The sequence below is a fragment of the Harpegnathos saltator genome, unplaced genomic scaffold (genome assembly GCF_003227715.2).
Source record: "Harpegnathos saltator strain DR-91 unplaced genomic scaffold, Hsal_v8.6 scaffold83, whole genome shotgun sequence".
Classification (NCBI taxonomy): domain Eukaryota; kingdom Metazoa; phylum Arthropoda; class Insecta; order Hymenoptera; family Formicidae; genus Harpegnathos; species Harpegnathos saltator.
In genome coordinates, this window is record NW_020230682.1 from 1,283,301 (window position 1) to 1,302,717 (window position 19,417).

Consider the following 19,417-nt stretch of genomic DNA (forward strand, 5'->3'; position numbering starts at 1 on the left):
GAAAGCAAAGACATCCTTAAAATCTTCGGGGGTTGTGAAACGGACCGTTATCAGCGCGCGATATCCAGGACAGGGGGGGGGGAGAAATCATCGGTGCTGCGCGACGGTCGGCGGGGAGTGGATGGTACGTAGGCAGTCTGAAAAGTTCTCGGCCTAACAATGAAAGAAAATTTTTTTTGCCGTGAAATATATATTTTTTCTTTTTTCTTTAATATAATCTCCTGAAACTTCAGTATATTTATTCCAACGTTTTTCCAATAATTCAATACCATTATTAAAGTGTGATTCCGGAAGGTCTGCAAAATATCCATCCACGGTTGCAATAGCTTCGTCATTTGATGTAAAACGCTTTCCAGCCAGGAATTTTTTCAGTTTTGGAAACAGATAATAGTCAGAGGGAGCCAAATCGGGTGAACACGCTGGATGTTCAAGCAATTCGTACTTTAATTCGTTGAATTTCGCCATTGTCAAAACACTTGTGTGAACACGTGCATTGTCTTGATGGAAAACGATTCTTTTCTTCTTTAAAGCAGGTCTTTTCTCACGAATTTTTGCATCCAATAGATCCAAAAGGTTACAATAATATTCAGAGTTAATCGTTTTATCTTTCTGAAGATACTCGATCAACAAAACACCTTTGTAATCACAAAAAACTGTTGCCATAACCTTTCCTGCTGATGGAACCGTCTTTGCTTTCTTTGGTGCACGTCCACCGGCTTCAATCCATTGTTTCGACTGTTCTTTTCGCTCTGGTGTATAGTGGTGGATCCAAGTTTCATCAACAGTTATGAAACGACGCTTGAAATCCATTTTCCGTTTTGCTTCAAACGATCCAAACACGCTTGAGAAATACGCATTCGAATGCGTTTTTGGTCAATTGTTAGCAAATGCGGCAGCCATCTTGCACAAAGCTTTTTCATATGTAATTCTTCATGCAAAATATTTCCAATTCGTTCTTTTGAGATGCCTATGGCCTCAGCTATTTCACGCATTTTCACTCGCCGATCATTTAACACCATATCATGGACTTGTTGAATGTTTTGTGGTGTTGTAGCAGTTTTTGCCGACAGCCTTCGCATGGATCATCTTCGAGGCTTGTACAACCAGATTTAAAAAGAGCAGCCCATTTTTCACAGTGGGAAGTGAAGGTGATGCATCCTTATACACTTTTAACAATTTCGGATGAATTTCTGTTGGTGTTAAATCATCCAAAACAAAGAATTTAATCATTGCACGATATTCAATTTTTTCCATTTTAACAAAGACGAAGACACGTCAATATTAAACTGGTGCTACTACTCGAATGACTTGACAGATCGAAATAAAATTTTACATGGGTTTATATCAGGGATGCCACTTTCCACTACAATTATAGTTTGACAGTTTCTAATGCCATCTATGTGTCAGGCCGAGAACTTTTCAGACTGCCCTCGTACCTTACCGCGGAAAAGCAGAGTGACCGGAGTGCTCGGCGGAGGGTTGGTGGTCGGGGAGAGCTCGAGAGGGTGTAGTGGTGGTGGTGGTGGTCGTCGTCGTCTGCTCTCCGCGAGCGAGGATGTGTTCTCCTTGCTACTTTCAGTTAGGCCACCGCCCCGCCCCGCCCCGCCGCTCTATTCACTTTTCCTCATTAAGCAAATCTCAGGAGCAGAGAACGAGCAGAGAGCTCGCCCGGGTGGAAGTTTCGGCGGCAGCGGCACGATAAGCCGCGGAACACGCGGAAACTGCACCCTCGCCCCGCTCTCACCCCCTCGCGCGGAGTCGCTTAATCTTTCTTCGAAAGTCCTCCGCGTTACCCCCTGGCCTCTCACCCTCCCTCGTCCGCTCCGCGTCGTGTATTTCCGCGCGCTTTTAAGCGTCGCGGTGAGCCGCACCGCCGTCTCTTGGCGGGGGGGGGGTGGATCACTTACGATTTCTGACAGAGACTCGGCGCGTGTGTTGGCTACACGCGTTGCGGCTTATAAATAAAAATGAAGGCTTCGGTATGCGTGTGGCGTCACGCCGTGGGATCAGCGGCGTCGCCATCCACGCTTCTTCTTATCGACCGCCTGCCGTTGAATTCGGAATCCTTTCTTTCCTCCCTTCCCCCTTTTTCTCTCTTCCTTCGAGCCGTCGTGCGCGGAAACCGAACCGGAGGATAATTAAACGCGACGCGAGGGTACAATGCGCACGCCCTCTCCCCGCCCGCCCGCGGCCGCCGCGACGACGGATCTGGGTCGTCGATTTTTCTCCCCTCGCTGACTTTTTGATAGCGCCGTTATCAAAAGGCCCGGCCGTTACTTCGCACGTCACCCGCGGGAAATCCCGCCGCCGCGAGCCTCGCGATGGGCGAGCGCGCGTCCGATATCGATTTCAGTTTTGCGGAACGGCACAGAACGGAACGCGCGCCGATTTCAATCGAGTTGATTCGAGCCACTGATTAAAACGATCGTAGGCGCGCCGGCACGCCGTAGACGCGCGCGCACACACACATACACACACACACACACACACACACACACACACGCGCACGCGTATCGTGGATTCAGGTGTAGCTCGGCGAGCCAACTATCTCGTCAATGAGATAAAGCTCCAACGGATTAAAGGAAGAGCCGTCGTGCGAGCGCGGTGCTATCGGGACGAGGAGGAAGAGGAAGAGGTCGAGGCGGGCGCAGCGGCGCGGGACGGGGCGGGGGGGCAGAGATAATAGGGGGAAGGGGGATGATGCAGGAATCCGACTCACGAATGCGTTTATCTCGATCCGCCGAGGTCGCGTTACATGTTCGCCGCTGAGAAGCATTTCATCAACGTCATTCGCCCGCAGCTCTCCTCCTAACCTCCCCCTCCTCCTCTTCTGCCGCTTCCACCCAGACTCTCTCGTCACCCCCTTTCGTTTCGTCTTTTGTTCCGTCGGCTCTTCCTCCGTGCTCTCGCCCGTTGCTTCGCTTTCGCTCTTTCCCTCCTGCTTTTCGTCGCCCTCCTTCCCTCCCCCCTCCTTCCTCTTCGTATCCTCTTGCTGCTTTGTGGAGCGTCGTCTCTTTGCGATTTTGTTTTCTCCCCGCTGATCTCTTTTTGTTTCCGCGACTACGTGCGCAGAACGCGAATACTTCCTCGCCTTTCCTCGCTCTCTCTCTCTCTCTCTCTCGCTCTCTCTCTCTCTCTCTCTCCTCCTCTCTCTGTCTCTCTTTCGTAGACCTTGTATCGGTCCTGCGAACGTGCCTCGTGGAAACGCGGAGCCTGCGGAAACGACGAGACGGCGCCGTCGTTCGGCCGTCATCGCGGAAACGGGCCGTGGATTTGGCCACCGCGTGCAGATGATTCCGTCGACTTTTCACCAACGAGGTCGTCCTCGGCGTCTCCGCCCGCGCTCCGGAAACGTTACCTTCCCCACCCCACTCCACTCCCTCCCCGCGGGAGAAACGGGGCCTCTCAGCCACCTCCACGGAGCGTCTAAGCCGAGACAACGGAGCCTGCGCGTATTAAAACGACTACTCGGTTTCCTTCCCTCCGCGCAATATCGAGGAAGTGTGTTCCCCCTCCCTATGTGAGACGCGCGCGCGGGGAGAGTAATATAATCGCGATAAGTCGGCGTGTAGAACAATTATTGCGAAATTAAGCGCGTCTCAAGGGCGCGGCTTTAACCGAATTACGTTTCGCGCGGCGCGATTATTATGACATTAATTTCGTTTTATGCATCCCTGTTGCAGCTCTTTCGCTCGGAGAGAGGAGAGCGAGTGCGAAGCGGAGCAATTCGGCGCCCGGCGAGGCTCTCGCCCCATCTGCTCCCGCGACGCTGGAAAACAAGCCTGCCTCCCCCCCCCCCCCCCGGCCGTCGTTATTAGACGACGAGTCTGGGTGAGCAGCGCACGGCAGCAATAAACGAAATCGCCGGCCCGGAGGAAACGGTGAGTACCGAGCGCACTTTCTTGTCGTCGCACGACTTTTCTCTCTCCTCTTCCTCCTTCTCCTCCTCCGTTTCCTTGCCTCCTCCTGACGCGCGAATTCTGCGTCGATCCTCTCGATCGCTCGCGGGAACGGCGTTTTCGCCCGGGCGCCGCCCCGACGCGCGCTGCCTGGAATTCCTCACCGAGCTCTCGCTTATCCCCCCCCTCCCCCTCCCCCCGTTCGTCTCATTAGCGTTTCCTTCTCTCGCAAATTCGACGTCGGTCTTCCGCATCGACAGCGAGGGAATGTAAAATGCGCTGGCGCGGTCGCCGCCGCCGCCGACGCCCGTCGTCGCTTACGTCGGAATCACGCGGGGCAACATCACTTGCCGATATCACTTCGACGGCGCTTTCGCTGGCAAATTTCGCGCTCGCGCCGAGCTCATAATTATGATTTATCCGCCCCGAAGACCCTACAGTTTATACATAATAGCGCGAGTTGCGTAATGTATCGCCGCGGCGAGATGGCAGCCGGGACGTCGCCGCTCCGCGTCTATCATCCATCACGGTGCGCTGCACACGCTGAAACCACTTAATCTTAATTATACATTTGCATTGTGGAGGGATGTTTGAGAGAGGATAATTATCGTCCTCCTCTCGCTTTCTCACTCTCGTCTCTCCGCGGCCGCCGCGCCGGGAACAATGCCACCTTTTTCGCGCGTAATAGACGCGATTCAGTAAAGCCCGACGAAGCGATATCATAATGCTGCTTCGCTGGAGCGTGCTGCTGCGAGCGGCGCTGGGCGGGCCGCCAGGAGAAGGGAGGGAGGGGATCGGGGGGAGAGGTAACGTTGAGAGGGAAAAAATATACATTCGCGAAATTGCTACGACCGGGCGGGCCCGGTCGCCGGGACGGTCGCCGGCTCTTGTTTCGACGTCGAAATGTGCGCCGACCGGAGTTAAATTTTTCAAGCCACTTGCGCGAACGCGATTTGCCTCTCTATCGGCGCAATTTTTGCAATACACTTTTTGAATACACTCGCCATCGCTTACGCTGCCGGGGCCGCCTGCCGGCCGGGCTTTTCACCGGGACTGAATAGTAGTCGCGCTCGCGCGCGACATGAAAGGACAAGAGAGAGAGACGGAAGGTAGAAAAAGAAGAGAGAGAATGGATCGAGGGGCCGGGGCGGGAGGGGGCAGGGGGAAAGGGCGCGCGTCGCGCGTATGTATCGAACGGAACACGTCGATTGTCGACGGCGCGCGGAATCGACACACATTCCGACTGTCTGTATTAACAGCGCGCGCCAGCTCTTTCATCCTCCAATTTCGGGGGATGCTCGCGCGCTTCGCGGAGCCCGGGGGGGAAGAAAGACGCCGTCGCGTCGAGACAAACCCGGTGGATTATCCTTCTCTTTTCTCGTCGTCGGAGCGAAAGCCTGTTCGAGCCTGATGAAAGCGCGCGGCGACCTCGCGAGGGAGAGGCGGAGGAGCAAAAATTGCCTGCCGCATTTTCGGCGCGAGGCAAAATGAGGTAATTAAGATGGCCGCCGCCGAGCACTCGCGCGCTTCTCAGAGCGACTCGCGCGACTCTCCGGCTCTTTACCTCTTTGGTCAGGACGAGGTTTTTGCCGTGTTCGGATGCCGCGGTCGCTACGATATTGCGCGCCGGCGGAATTTTGATGCCGTTACGCGAGAGAGAGAGAGAGAGAGAGAGAGAGAGAGAGAGAGAGAGAGAGAGAGAGAGAGAGAGAGAGAGAGAGAGAGAGAGAGAGCGAGAGAGAGAGAGAGCGAGCGCGCGCCGTACATGGACACGGACGTCCGCGTTTAGCGTGTCCGCTCTCGCAATCGCCGACCCTATCGGGAGCCGGGCTCCTTTTCGCGCGCGGCGAATGTGTCGTAATCCTCGAACGTGGACGCGAGGCCGAGGCCGTCTTCGTCGTCCAGTCTTTGGAATTCAGCGCGACGAACGGAGGGCGCTTCTCGTTGCGAAACGCCGCGGATCAGCCTCGCTCTCTATCGAACCGAAGCGTCCACGTCGAAGGAAGCGAGAGAACTTGTCGCTCATGATGACGACGCCGACGGGAGACAGAGAGAGAGAGAGAGAGAGAGAGAGAGAGAGAGAGAGAGAGGAGGGCGTTTCCGCGGATGCGTCCCCTGCCGCAACAATTGGCGCGACTCCAATGGACGAAGCAAGAAGGGCGAGATAGAAGGGCGGCCGCAAGCAACAGTCGGAAACGAGTCCAGTCATTCTCGAAATAGGCACCTGGAATGTCGGCCCTCGGCCGCGGTTGCAGCTATTCTCTATCCGATCTCGGTTGCTGGTGTCACCGCCTATCTCTCGACTGGCCACCTTTCTTTCTTCTTCTCGTACCCTCGCTCGACCACCCGCCATCATGCCGCCGAGCGCCGCCGCGCGCGCGCTGCGGAGATTTCGGTGACGCGCTGCTGCGGTCGTGTACGACGCACCCGGCAGATAAAGAAATGGCGCCCTCTATCTCGCGCTAATGGATTGGCCAGAGCCGGCCTCTCTACGACTTTGTTCTTCATTATAATACATTCGGCCTCGTCGCGATACGGAGAACCGTGCCGGGGGGTTGCCGAGGTCGCTCGGGGAACTCGAGGAAGAAAGACTCCGTCGTCGGCCTTCCGTTGTTCCGCTCGGCGCGATCTCGTTCGCTCCCGAGGAAGAGTGCGTGCGACTCGAGGAGGAGGAGGAGGAGGAGGACGAAGTGGCCACCGGCAAGGAGATACCGATGGCATTTAGTAGCTTCGCTCGAAACGTTTTAGATAATGACCGGCTAGGTTACCGGTCTAGACGCGCGGGGGGCAGGAGGAGGAGGGAGGCCTTCTCTCCTCGCGTTCGATTCCACGCCGACTCACTCTTCTGCCGGCTGACTCGGCGAGGGGGAAGAGGAGGACCGGGTGGGCGGGGGGGGGTACGGAGTGGAGCGCAGGAAGAAACGAAGATAAAGGTGGCCCCGGCCGCCGCGTCTGGCGATAGCGAGCTTTCATTCCGAAGCATTATTCACGTCGTTTGCCAGGCAAACGGACGAGCCGGAAAATTCGGCGGAGCGGGAAACATTGCGTTTTCGAGTGCGTCACTGCCGAAAAAAAAAGAGAGGAAAAACACGTGTGTGTGTGTGTGTGTTTTTTTCCCGGCTCGTACGATATAGCGGCCCGTCGCCGCCGCCGCCGCCGCCGCCATTGGCGACCGGTGTGTGTGCTTGTACATCCGCGGTGCCGGCAGCCTCAATTTTTGTCCCTCCGCTCTCCCCCCTCCCTCCCTCGCGACGGTTTCGCCCGTGCGCCTCTATTTGACCACCTTTTTTCAGCGGCGATCGCGCCGCAACGAGAGCGCCATGTGTGTACGTATCGTTTGCCCGTTCACACAGCGGGGCAAAGAGAGGGGTTGAAGGGAGGGAGCGTCGGGGGGGAGGTGATATCGTCGATGCAGAAAGGAGTCGACCGATACGCGGAACGTATCGCCGGCGGAAACGGTGGATCCGGAAAAAGTCCGCGATCGGTGCGCGCGTATACAGGGTGTCGGCGAAAGACGCGCGACCAAAGCGGGGCGAGACACGGCAGGGGGGGCGGAAAAGTGTCGATGGCGATGTGATGGCGCGCACGTTGGAGAATCAACAAACGCACGAGGGGCAGAGAAAAAGAGCGAGTGAGCATCGCCAATGGCATTTGCCGGGATTGAAATGCAGCCGACGGCAATCGGAACACCGGTTTACCGCGCGGGCACGATAAAGCCGCGCGCGCGGCAGCGGAGTCACGAGGGTGGTCAACAAGCTCATTCGATGCTCGCTCGACCTTTTTTAAATACAGTGTGGCGGCGCGCGCGCGCACACAAGCCGGGGTAATTAAACGTTGGCGAGCGCGCTTTCGGAAAGAGGGATGGCGGCGGAAAATACAAGTTAATCCTGACGCGCGGCCGCTTCCGCCGGGTGTCGCATGGAAACGCCGCTAGTTTCAGCTTGAGAGAGAGAGAGAGAGAGAGAGAGAGAGAGAGAGAGAGAGAGAGAGAGAGAGAGAGAGAGAGAGAGAGCGAAAGAGCTCGCGAGAGAAAAGAGAGAGAGAGAGAGAGAGAGAGAGAGAGAGAGAGAGAGAGAGAGAGAGAGAGCCGTTTGTCGCTCGCGTTACCTCAGACCAGTTTGGCGCGAGCTCGCGGCGGGCGCTTCCATATTGAAACGTAGCTCCCTCCCCCCCCCCTCTCTCTCTCTCTCTTTCTCTCTCTTTCTCTCTGTCTTTCTCTCTTAGACGAGCGAAGTCGAATAAATTTCTCGCGGAGAGCGCGCGATTATCGCGCTCGGCGAAAAATGGCGCGACGCGCGAGCGGCGACGACGACGCGCGCGCGTAAAACTTTAATCGCGCCGGGCATTAAATCCGAAGTGCCTGCGCGCGTTATTATGCGGAATTAGCTCTCGGCGCGACGATATTAGGCGGGGATATGGTTATAACTTTTGTTGCTCTGTGGGCAATAATTTACATAGCGAAATTGCGGCGGCAGGCGGTGGCGGCGCGTGTACCACCTCGTCTCGTCTCGCCCCGCCTTGCCTTGCCGTGTCGTTGCAATTCCGATTGCGCGCGGGCCCTTTTTCATCGCGCAGAGCGTTATGAAACAAACGACAAGAGAGACACGCGGCTGCCGCGCCGCGGCTAACGCTGTTTATGGCAGCGCAACCGTCGGCGCTGGCGAAAGTCACGTAGCCATTTAAGTCTCTAGAAAGTGCGGACAGGCTCGTTAGCGCGCGAAACCAACGGCATTTATGTACATCGCGCCTGAAATGATTGCCTCTTTTTTCACCCTTTCCCACTTGCGTCATCGAGACCGCCCTTGGAAGCCTCGGCTGATTCCCCACGATCGATTCCCAGCGACCTCCGGCAATCGCCGGACGAAGAAACGGAGATTCTACGCCGCCGCCGTCGGGAAAAAGCCGACGTGGATCAAGGTGGACGAGAGCGAGAGCGAGAGCGAGAGCGAGAGCGAGAGGGAGAGGAGTGAAATAAGCTAATACGGCGGCGTGTACACGGAGCAGCGGCGCGCGATCCCTCTTCATGAAGCGCCATTCACGAGCCGGTGACACATTTATAACAGCTCGCGCGCGTTCTTACACTCGCCGCGTCGCGCGTTTTATCAGAGGCGGCGTGTACTTTCGGGGCGCATGTACCTCGCCGCAAGAAAGCTTGTCGACACGCGCAGTGTCTCGTGTCTCTCCGTCCCCCCCCCCTCCCCCCCCGAAGAGGAGCATTGTCGAGGCGACCGCGCTCGACGGCTCCCTCGTAGATAAGGGAACGGTCTTACGCAAGCTCTTCGGCAGCACATCGGCGAAGATGCGTACGTGCGAGAAACGGACGGACCGAGAGGAACCACATGGACAGATAATCCGTGGTCGTCGTAAATTTTCGCCCTGACCACCGGCGAATTCCACGAGGCCGTGTCTAATGTCGGAACCGAAACCGACGTGTCGTTGATGGTTCCCGCCGGGAGAGAGAAAGAGGACTACGCCGATCGACAATGACGATGATCAGGCCGGCCGCACAAAAACGCCATTTTCCGGCTCGCACAGTTTTACCTCTCTCTATTCAAGCGGCCCGTACTACAAGCTTCTTTGGAGCCCGCTGAAAGGAATGTTTTCGCCTTCAAACCACTCGCTGCATGTTCGTCCTCGGCTAGAGTGCCTCGACACGAAACGTCCGGCCGAGGCGTCACGAGCGCCATAGTCCTCCGTCGGCCTTGCTCTTCGGATTATCACCTGTTTAGTGCAGCCAAGAGCGGCCGTGAGACACGACGCGTTTACGACGGAGATCTGAGGAAGCGGCGAGTCGACGGAAGCGCTTTCTGCGTCGAGGAAGGACGAGCGCGCGGGAACGGACCACCAAACGCGAAGCGGCACCCCCGTTATCGTCGAGATAAGCTGCCGGAGAGGTACGTGGCGATCGATTTATCGCTCGCGTCGTCGTCGTCGTCGTCGTCGTCGCCGTCGTGGCTATCGATCCGCGCGGCCGTTTCTCCTATTTTTTTCCGCGCCATACATATACATATGCCTTGTATTACTCCGTGCATTTATTTTTTTTCATATTTCATTTTTCTCCATATTGGAAAAGTGAATATTTTATGAACAATTAAACGCGACTCCCGCTCGGCGCGTTTGGAAACGCAGAGAAATCGACGCCGAGAGAGGAATGATTTTTTATTGTTTGTCGTTTTTCCTTTTTCCGCGATGAATAACACGTGTTCACGTTTGGAATATGCAATATTACAAAAATTACGCTCATGGGACAATTGCACGTGTATAAGCGCATTTGCATTTATAAATATATTTATTTATTTGTTTATTTTTCTACGGGGCTAATCCCGGTTTTAACAATTACAGGGATATGTAATTAAAGGATAGGCGGAAGAAAATCGTGTCGGCGATTATACGGCGCATCGCGCGTCTCGCGTTCGGAAAAGTCACGCCGCCGGCGCGGCGGGAGATTGGCACTTTGCTCATTTTCCTCATCTTCCTTTTCCGAAGCGTCCGCGCCCCCGGAAATCTGCGTAATCTCTCCCTGGGACGCGCTAAGGAAAATGCGGGATGTTTCCTTGCGCGCGCGTCGAGCAGGGAACATTTTTGTCCTCGCAGATTAGCCAAATTTCACGCTGCGCGGCGCTTCATCCGCTCGCGGTGATAATACCGCTCGTCTCGCGGATATTTGCCTCATCCTTAACCATCAGCCTTTCAACGCTTTCCATATTTCGAAGTTGCGCCACCAAGTTGGCAAACTTTTCACGCGATCATACTTGTTACGCGCGCGCTCGCGCGCGGCAGATTTATAAAGGCCGCTTCGATTCGTCGCGGAACTTTACCGACGATTTTCCGATCGCCCCGCTGTCGTCGGGGATTGCTCAATCAAACGGGGGCGGGCGGAGGGGGCGGGGGAATGAGATTCCTAGGAGTTTATGAAACGGAGAGACGCGGCACATGAGCGCATCCGCGTCGTTCACTTCTCGCAAAGAGGAGGGAATCGACGAACGCGAACGCAAACCGTGGCCTGAGCCATTCGCGTCCGTTCGGTGCATCCCCCCTCCGGCTTTGCATGTCGCGGCTGTTTTTGCGCAGAGTCGCCGCGCGCTCCTGTAATTATTCCTGTTTACTTTTCATCTGTTTTAATGGCGAACGGGATATATACCGATCTAATGGCTCATCTGCCGACGCGTTATTTCTGCCGGAAGAAGCTCGGCGAACGTGCCCTCTTTCTCTCTCTCTCTCTCTCTCTCTCTCTCTCCCCCTCCCCTCCCCCTCCCTCTCTTTGTCTCCTCTCGACGCCACGAGAATTCCCCATTGGCGTGGCGTGCTGCGAAATTCGCTCGGGATGATCGCAGGGTGAACGAGAAAAGGACGCAGACGGGGGAAGGGAGGGAGGGAGGGGGATTTGTTCGTTCAACGCAAATGGAATCCCTTCGAATTAGCGCGTGGCCGGCCGGCCGCACGATAGCCCGTGGAAAAGTATAATCGACTCGGTTTCTTCGTATTTATTATTCTATTCAGCGTCTACGCGCGAAAGCACATAGGGGGAACAGAGGGAGGGAGGCGCGAGATTCATCCCGCGAAATGAAACATTGAACCCGCTATTAATACGCGAGCGGATCAGTGTATTTTCGTGCTCTCTGATTGGGTGGCAAAAAAGAAGGCGCGAGAGAGAGAGAGAGAGAGAGAGAGAGAGAGAGAGAGAGAATCACGCGTCGGACATATTGTGTGCCCGTTGCCTCTCTCCTTGCCGCCGTTGTGATCCTTTTTCGCGCAGAACGCGCCATTGAGCAGCGTCGCTGTTGTGTCGTCGTCGTCGTCGTTGTTGTTGCAGTCTTGCGCGCGCTGCACGACTGCATGTGTCTGCGGCGCCAACTTTGTCGGCGACGAGGAGGAAACTTTTGTCGTTGACAGCATTGTCGGGCCGCTCGCTCTCGTCGGAGCTCCGTTAGAGGAGGAAGGTCGTCGTCGTCGTCGTCGTCGCCTCGACGACGACGACGACGTCGTTGTTGCAAAAATAGTTTCACCGCGGGTATAAATCCAGCGAGAGCGAGAGGAGCCGGCTTGTTGTAAGCGACTCGGCTATTCCTGTAAATCCAATTTGCGATGAGGGAACACGGCCAGGATCGACTTCCGACATTTATGTCGGCAAAAGGAGGAGGAACGCGGCGCGTCCGAAGCATCGCGGTCAAGATAAACAGCTTTTTATAACTCTAATGAAGTTACGACGAATATATTATAGGGAGGGAGGGACAGAGAGAGAGAGAGAGAGAGAGAGAGAGAGAGAGAGAGAGAGAGAGAGAGAGAGAGAGAGAGAGCGGCCGGGGGCGAGAAAGAGGGATGAAGTTGTTAATAAAGTCATATATATCTCGCGAGGAAGTTAAATTACGCGTAAAAAATGGCACACACTTTTCTGCATTATCTTAGCGCGCGCGCGATGTATATTAATACGACGGGCGACAAACGTGTCCTTTGTCGTCCGTCACGCGTAACGATATTTACGGGGACTCTGACCGCGCCGTGTTATTTCCGCGATCCCACTTTGAGTCCTCGGAGGGGGGGAGAGAGAGAGAGAGAGAGAGAGAGAGAGAGAGAGAGAGAGAGAGAGAGAGAGAGAGAGAAGGAAAAATAAGGGAGGCACGGAGATGTCGCGTCGCGAGAGCGCGCTTCGATGTAATCTCGATCCGAGCCGGCTAATAATTCAGCGTGGCTCCGGCTGGCCTGCGATAGCCCTACACGTTATCAGATTACGTATTCTATTATTATAATAACAGCGAATGAATATTGTAGGTCAATCTTCCGCCCCCTCCCCTCGCGCACGCGCGACACCCCCCGCGTACATAATGCAGTTTATCCGCAACTGGCGTAATATATCCGGCGTTAATTATCCAGAGCGGAGACGCGCCGTCACAATCCGCTGTTAACGAGAATGAATTATACAGGGCGCGGATCGCGTAAATATCGGAAACGCAAAGTTTCGCTCCACCTCTCTCGCCCTCTCGCTACGCCTCCGCGTCTCGTTGCCGTCCCTTTCTTTCTTTCCTTCTTTCTCCTTTTCCTTTCTCTTTTTTCTCTCTTTTTTTCTGGCCCCTTTTTTCCTCCTTCCGTCAACCGCGAATGCACGACGTCGCGCTCGCGCAAGTCGCCGCGGCGCGGCGTGTCGAAACCGGTCGGCGTTGGGGATTTTTCGCCAGCTCGGGAATTTTTCGAATTAACGAAACGGAAGCGGAAAAAGACGCGCGCGCGCGAAATCACCGGTGGAACAAAGGAGCAGCGCGCGCGCGCGGGGAAAAAGAGGAAAAGGAGGAGGCGTTTAGTTGTGTCCGTTTTCCGAAGCCGGCAGGGCGCGAGATAAAAGGCGCGCGCGGCGCGAGCTGGCGCGGGAATAAAGTGGAAATGTGCGAAATGTAAAGTTCACAGCGTTGTTACACTTTGCAGCGCGGCGTGGAAACTGCATAATTATAAAATGCACGCCGGGGCGCAAAGAGGAGCGCGCGGCGCGTTTTGCAACAAACCGTCGCCGCGTTGTTGAATAATGTCGTTTCCTCGTCGTTTTCTTCCCCGAATAACTCCGCTCGCGTAAAGTCACGTCGCCTTCCGCGGGTGCGCGATTTTAGGACTCGGATTGTTTAATTGAGGAGGAAGGGAGAAGAGGGATGGGGGGGACAATGCGGCTCGCTGCGTCGCGGCAGTCGATGATCGTGGTCGTTGGACGAATATTTTCGCGATTACTCGTCGCCGGCGCGCGCTCGCGTTCCCATACACGCGGAGGCGGTTGCGGGAGGGGAGGGGGCGGGGGCGGAAGAAGAGGAGGCGAGCCGAGAGCGATCTTTTCGTAGCTCGAATCGTGACGGCAACGCCTCCGAAAATAGCGCGCCGCGAGACAATGGCGTGTGGCGACCTGAAGATCCGCGCGCCTCCGCCTCTCCCCGCGCCCCCCTCTGTCGCTCTATGAGCCGTTGCCCCGTCCGACAATGAGTTTTATTGTCCGACCGTGACGAGAGGGAACGCTTCCCGCTTATCCATCTCGTCAGTCACAGTCGTCAGCGTCGCGCGCGGAGATTTCGGGGGCAGATTTCTCGCGACGCGTGTACGAACGTCGTCGCGGAGGCGCTGATCGGCCGACAATCTCTCTGTCGCTTCACACCTCGACGTGTCACACCTCGCGGAATCTCGGAGGAGCATCTCGCCGGGGGAGAAGGCTGGTCTTCTCACCTGTTCGCCGAAAGACGTTGCGCGTCGCAGTTCGCCGGATGTTTCTCGTCCTCTCGCCCTCGGCGAGACCGACGACATGCCGAAAAGTCCACTTTGCGGAATCTCGCGGCGAGCCATTAAGTAAAGAAACCACGACGAATACCGGCGCGGCGGCGGCGACGGCGACGGCGGAGAGTTAAGCCGGCGGAATGACTTCCATTTAGAATTTATCCACGGCCGCACACGCACACGCGCGTACATCCGGGGGCGGAAGGGAGCGGGACTATTTCTCGTCGGGCGAAGACACGTTCAAGAGCGGCGCGCGGCGGAGAAAGAGAACAGCGGGTGGCAGACTCGGGACAATTTGAAACAGTGGGGTCGCATCTGGCTCCGCTTTTCCAGGGGCCCCCGGAAGAACCTCGTACACACACACACACATACACACACGTAGACTCGCGCCGCCGCCGGGTGGGCGTGCACCGGCGGTGTCGTCCTGGCGCGAGCAAAAGGACCAACTGCGCAAAGTGGGACGTGCGATCTTTTGTCACCGCATCCATCCCGTTCGATCCTTGCCGTTTTGCGGCCGCTTTGACGAATTGCGACTTCGGCGACTCGAAATCTGCGTGAAAATTAAACGACGGAAAAGAAGGAGCGGGGGCGAGGCAGGGACCCGCGCGGAAATTCCCCGAGGGAACCCGCTTCCCAGGCAAATGGCGGAAGTCAGTCCTCTTGTGTCCCGTGCGCCGCTCGGGTCCTTGATGATCTCTTCGATAAGGAAGCCGAAATCTTTCTCTCTCTCTCTCTCTCTCTCTCTGTCCCTCTCTCCTCGCGGCTCCGACGAGACGAGACGCGAGTGCCGGCGGCAGCGCGGAAGATTTCATCGCGGGAGCGACTCGATTTCATCCGACCAGGTAACGACGATTGCGAGACTCGCCTCGCGATTGCGAGGCGGTTTTTGCGGACTCGTCGCTTTTTCCGCCGCAACGCGCCCGCGTTAGGGATGCCGATTTTTTTTTTTCAAACAGATCGATTTAGAGATCGATTCGAATCACGGAGAAAAAGATCGATCTTTAAAAAATCGGTTTATAAAGAATCGATTTCGGAAAATCGATTTGAATCGGTATGCATGTAGAGTGCATTCACTATCTGTTAAATTTCTACACTCTGAAATAGACCTCGTGTAATTCAATAGTTTAATATGAATTAAAGAAATTAAATTTTAATATGAATTAAAGAAATTAAACATATGGTATTCTTTTGGTTGTGTTCTGTGTGTGTGGCCAGAACAAAATAGAAAAAGATCTTTAAATCTTTGTGCTAAAGATTTAATTAGTTTGATTAAACGTCAATCAAGGGTTTTTAAACATTATTAAATAAGAGATCACGTTTATTATTATATGCATATACATATGTATACAATGTATACTATTGTATGGAGTGGTTGTGATTGGTTCGTGCGTTTCGTTCCGCTGAAAATTCTCGCGCATGGGACATCGGTCTAAAGGCAACATAAATTTTACAACTAAAAGAAGTAAAAAAAGAACTATGTTACTGGTAGAAACTGAAAAAATCGTATTGACGATTTTCAGAATTTACAGATCGATCCTTGAATCGATTCAGTTCCAGAAAATCGGTTTGAAATTGATCTTTTAGGCTCCGATTAATCGATCTTCGATTAAATCGATTTAAAATCAGCATCCCTAGCGCGCGCGCGCGCGATGTTCATCGATCTCTCGTGAATTCATTGCCGCGAGCAATCAATCTATGTACAATTTGCACGCGCCACGGGCGCGAACGCGCGGCATTACTTCCAATAGATTGGCCCGGTAATCGCACATAATTCACTCGTTTGTTTGCCCGGCCGAAAGAACACAGAACCGCGAAATCAACGCTCGTTATTCCGTTTTATCGCGTGCCGACAAAAGTGATTAGTTTCGCGCGACTGATGACATTTATCGCGGTTTGTCGGCATTATTATCAGGCGTCTGCCGACGCGCGCGCACTCTCGCGCACGCGTCGCTGAATAAAAAGCGCAGTTCCCGCGTTTCCGAGCCGCGGCGAACATTTCAATGACGCCTGGGTGGAGGGGGTGTAAGGGGAAGACACACGCAACGGGGGGATACCGTCGATTTGCGAAAAACAGAAAGATGAGGGAAGACGGATCAAAGTGGAATATTGAAAAAACAACCCAGCGGCGGCACGAAAGAACAGGTGGGAGAGAGGGAGGAGGGAGGAGGGAATGGGGTGGAATCGAGAGAATGCGGGGCGGCCGAGTATCGGAATATCGAGCGCACGCGCTTGCGGCATCTGAAAAACTAAATTAAAACTGCGACAAATATTGCCTGTCATTTCGTATCGATGGCGGCTAATCTCCGACGCGTTAAATCACTTAATCTCTCTCTCTCTCTCTCTCTCTCTCTTTCTCCCTCCTCTCTTTGCGAAACGTTACGAGCTACAAATTACGTCTCTCGCGGAAGAGAGATTTCACCGTGCTTCCGGCGCGGTACATGCGCGCGCGCGCGTACGAAAGGGAGAGAGAGAAAGAGAGAAAGAGCGCGCGAGCGTGAGGGAGAGGGAGGAGAGGGAGAGCCGCTCCGTTGGCCGCTCTAATGCGCACATCGCTACACACCTGCCGACAGGCTACGGACGAAAAGGAACGATCGTATTCCGAGCGTTTGCATTTACGTCGCGCTCGCGACTCGCAATAAAGAGGCATAAGTCTGTCGAGATTCCGAGGAAATATTAACGCACTGGGAGGAAGAGAGCGAGAGAGAAAGAGAGAGAGGGAGGGAGAGACAGGCGTACGGTCGCGAGTCACGGCCGGCGTTATTTATAGCCGGTCTCCGCGCGGATGTACAATTTTTCAAAGTTTCCAAAGTCGCGCGCTTCCTCCGGCCGAGGTCTCCTCCGAACGCGCGCGAGTCAAAAGGATGACGAAGGGTCGTGACTCGCGAGAGGGAGAGAGCGGGGGTGGATCTCGTCGTCGAGTCGGCCGACTCGGAGCTCGGCGAGTATCGCCGAGCTTAATGAAATTCTCCGTTTGCCGGAGAATTGCGGAGAGAGAGCGACAGAGCGAGGGAGGGGACCCCAACTTGTCGCTGGGGTCTTTATCGCGAAAACGAGCGGGAAGAGCCGCCAGCTCTCCATTTGGAGGGAGGCTCGTATCATCACGGCGCGCGCGGTCCAGATATGCCGCGGCGGCAAGTCGTTACGCCCGCAAACGACGAGACAGGGGGAGAGAGGAGAGAGAGAGAGAGAGAGAGCAGCATTGCTTCGCCCGCTCTCGCACGCCGTGCAATCTATCTTGCCCCCGGCGCGTTTCTGTAAAAGTAGCTTAACGATAAACACGTGTGTGTGTGTGTGTGTGTACTCTCCGTCCTAATAAAGCAAACGCGGTAAAAGTACCGTCCGCCGTGCGAAACGGCGTCTTTGAACCGCGGCATCGCGCAATCCTCGCGGCTGTTCCCGATTTGTCGTCCTGTCGATTTCCCGAAGAAGAGAGAGGAGGATTTCCAGAGGGCGGAGGAGACTCGACGAGGTGGCGCGCGAATGAACGGGGCGGATTCGCCCTGACGGCTTCGTCGCGCCTGTTTCACGGATAGATATTCCCCAAATTCGATAACAGCGGGACGCGTTGAAAGCCGCTGCCGCTCGGGCGCGGCGAGAGAGGGGGAGGGGGGAGCCACGGTGACAATCTGCGTCGATCGCGGGATTACTTCCGAAAGCGCGCGCTTTGGAAAACGCGTACGCGACATAAGCCGCGCGCGCGCGCGCGCGCGAGCGGATAACTGAGCGAACGTCGCGCGTATTGACAGCGCGCGACACGCCGTCAATGCGCGCGAAGCATCCCCTTTACAGCCCCCGCGCGCCATATTTATTAGCCTGTCCGACGTCGCGAACGAATTGCCGGGAAATCGCTGCCGGGAAAACGAATCGCGCGGAGCGGAGCGGAGCGGAGCGGAGCGGAGCGGAGGTGCGCGAACAGGAGAGTGCGGTTCAACAGGTTGAGAAAGTCGAGGAGGAGGAGGAAGGAGGGGGCGAGAGCGGGGACGCCGCCCGCTGCGCGCACCTCCTCCGCCTTTGACGAGGTCCAAAGTTTGCCGCGGAAAAGGGATTTTTTCTTCCCTCTCGCCCCCTCCGCGCCGCCGGCGCCGCGCTTGCTCTTCCGGCTCCTTGCTCGATCCACCGGCGAGCTACCAAACAAGCTCTCCACGCGCTGCTACACTATGCTCGCCCCATTGAGAGCCCTCTCTCCGCCCCGTCCCTCTGTCCGACCGAGTTCGAACAGCTGGCCACCCTCGGGAGCGCTCGCTGCTTATTCCAACCCCTTGTAGTGGCCCACCGGTAATATCGCTAATACCCATTATATTAAACTCTAAACTGCCCCGCGCTGTCCCCTCTCTCTCTCTCTCTCTCTCTCTCTCTCTCCTTCCCTCCCTCCCTCCCTTCCCCCCTTTCTCCCTCCTGCCCTCTTTGCCTTCGGGACGAAGGGAGCGCCGTGGAGTGCGATTGCACAAAGCCAATTTGAAACTCTACTTCAATCAAAAGTCGTCATAGCAACTGTCGCGCGCTCGGCGGAGGGAACAACGGCCATGAGCGGAGGGTGGAGAGAGGCAGTTCTCGTCTAGCGATCTGGCCGTGGAGGGATTAGAAGGTGACCGATTTGTAGAATTAACCGTGTTGTTGGCCGCGACGCGCGAAGCTTTACGGCAACGCGTGCGAAAACGGGAAATCCGAGGAATGCCGCTGATCCATCGCGGCCCGGACATTTACATGTTTGTCGGTCCGTCTGTATAATATTTGCGCGCGCGCGAAAAAGAGAGAAAGAGAACGAGAGAGAGAGGAGGGGGAGGGAAAAAGGAGGAAAAAACTACTTATGGACGAAACGATTTTATCAGGTATTCGTTGTTTTACTCCGCCGCTATGCGGCGGCGGAGCAATTTCTCTCTGCCGCGCGCGCGCGCGGACGCAAAGTTAACTCCGTAAACTCGGCTTTCATCGAAATTCGCGCGCATCCGCCGGCTCGAAGCATTAAATTTCAATAATATTGAAATCATCCGTGCAATGTACTTCGGCGGAACGTCGGCGCGCGCCAACTTTGCGCCGAGCGAATGGTAGTAGTGGTACGCTCTGTCTCGTGCTCGGCAATTTTTACCGCCGACTACCGATCGCGCGATATTGAAACCAGGAGAAAAAAGAGAAACAACTGAGAGAGTGAGAGAGAGAGAGAGGGGGGGGAGGACATTGGTATCGGCAGCGCCCCCGATGCTCGCGTGAGCGGGTGTAATTTTTAATCGCGCCGATTCGCCACTGCGGCGTACCTTTTGCCCGTTTCTCGCCGGCAC

General features: G+C 55.4%; 1 protein-coding gene across 2 annotated transcripts in view; it reads left to right on the plus strand.

The window, feature by feature from the left end:
• LOC105184119 (uncharacterized) overlaps nt 1–19,417 on the plus strand; it is a 115,829-nt gene that overhangs the window by 76,226 nt on the left and 20,186 nt on the right. The window contains exon 2 of one of the 2 annotated variants that reach the window (XM_011142674.3): nt 3,684–3,881. The gene's annotated coding sequence lies outside the window, so the exon portion shown is untranslated. Of the gene's footprint in view, nt 1–3,683; nt 3,882–8,113; nt 9,794–19,417 lie in introns of those variants that run through there. The other variant, XM_019841881.2, reaches the window with a different exon arrangement.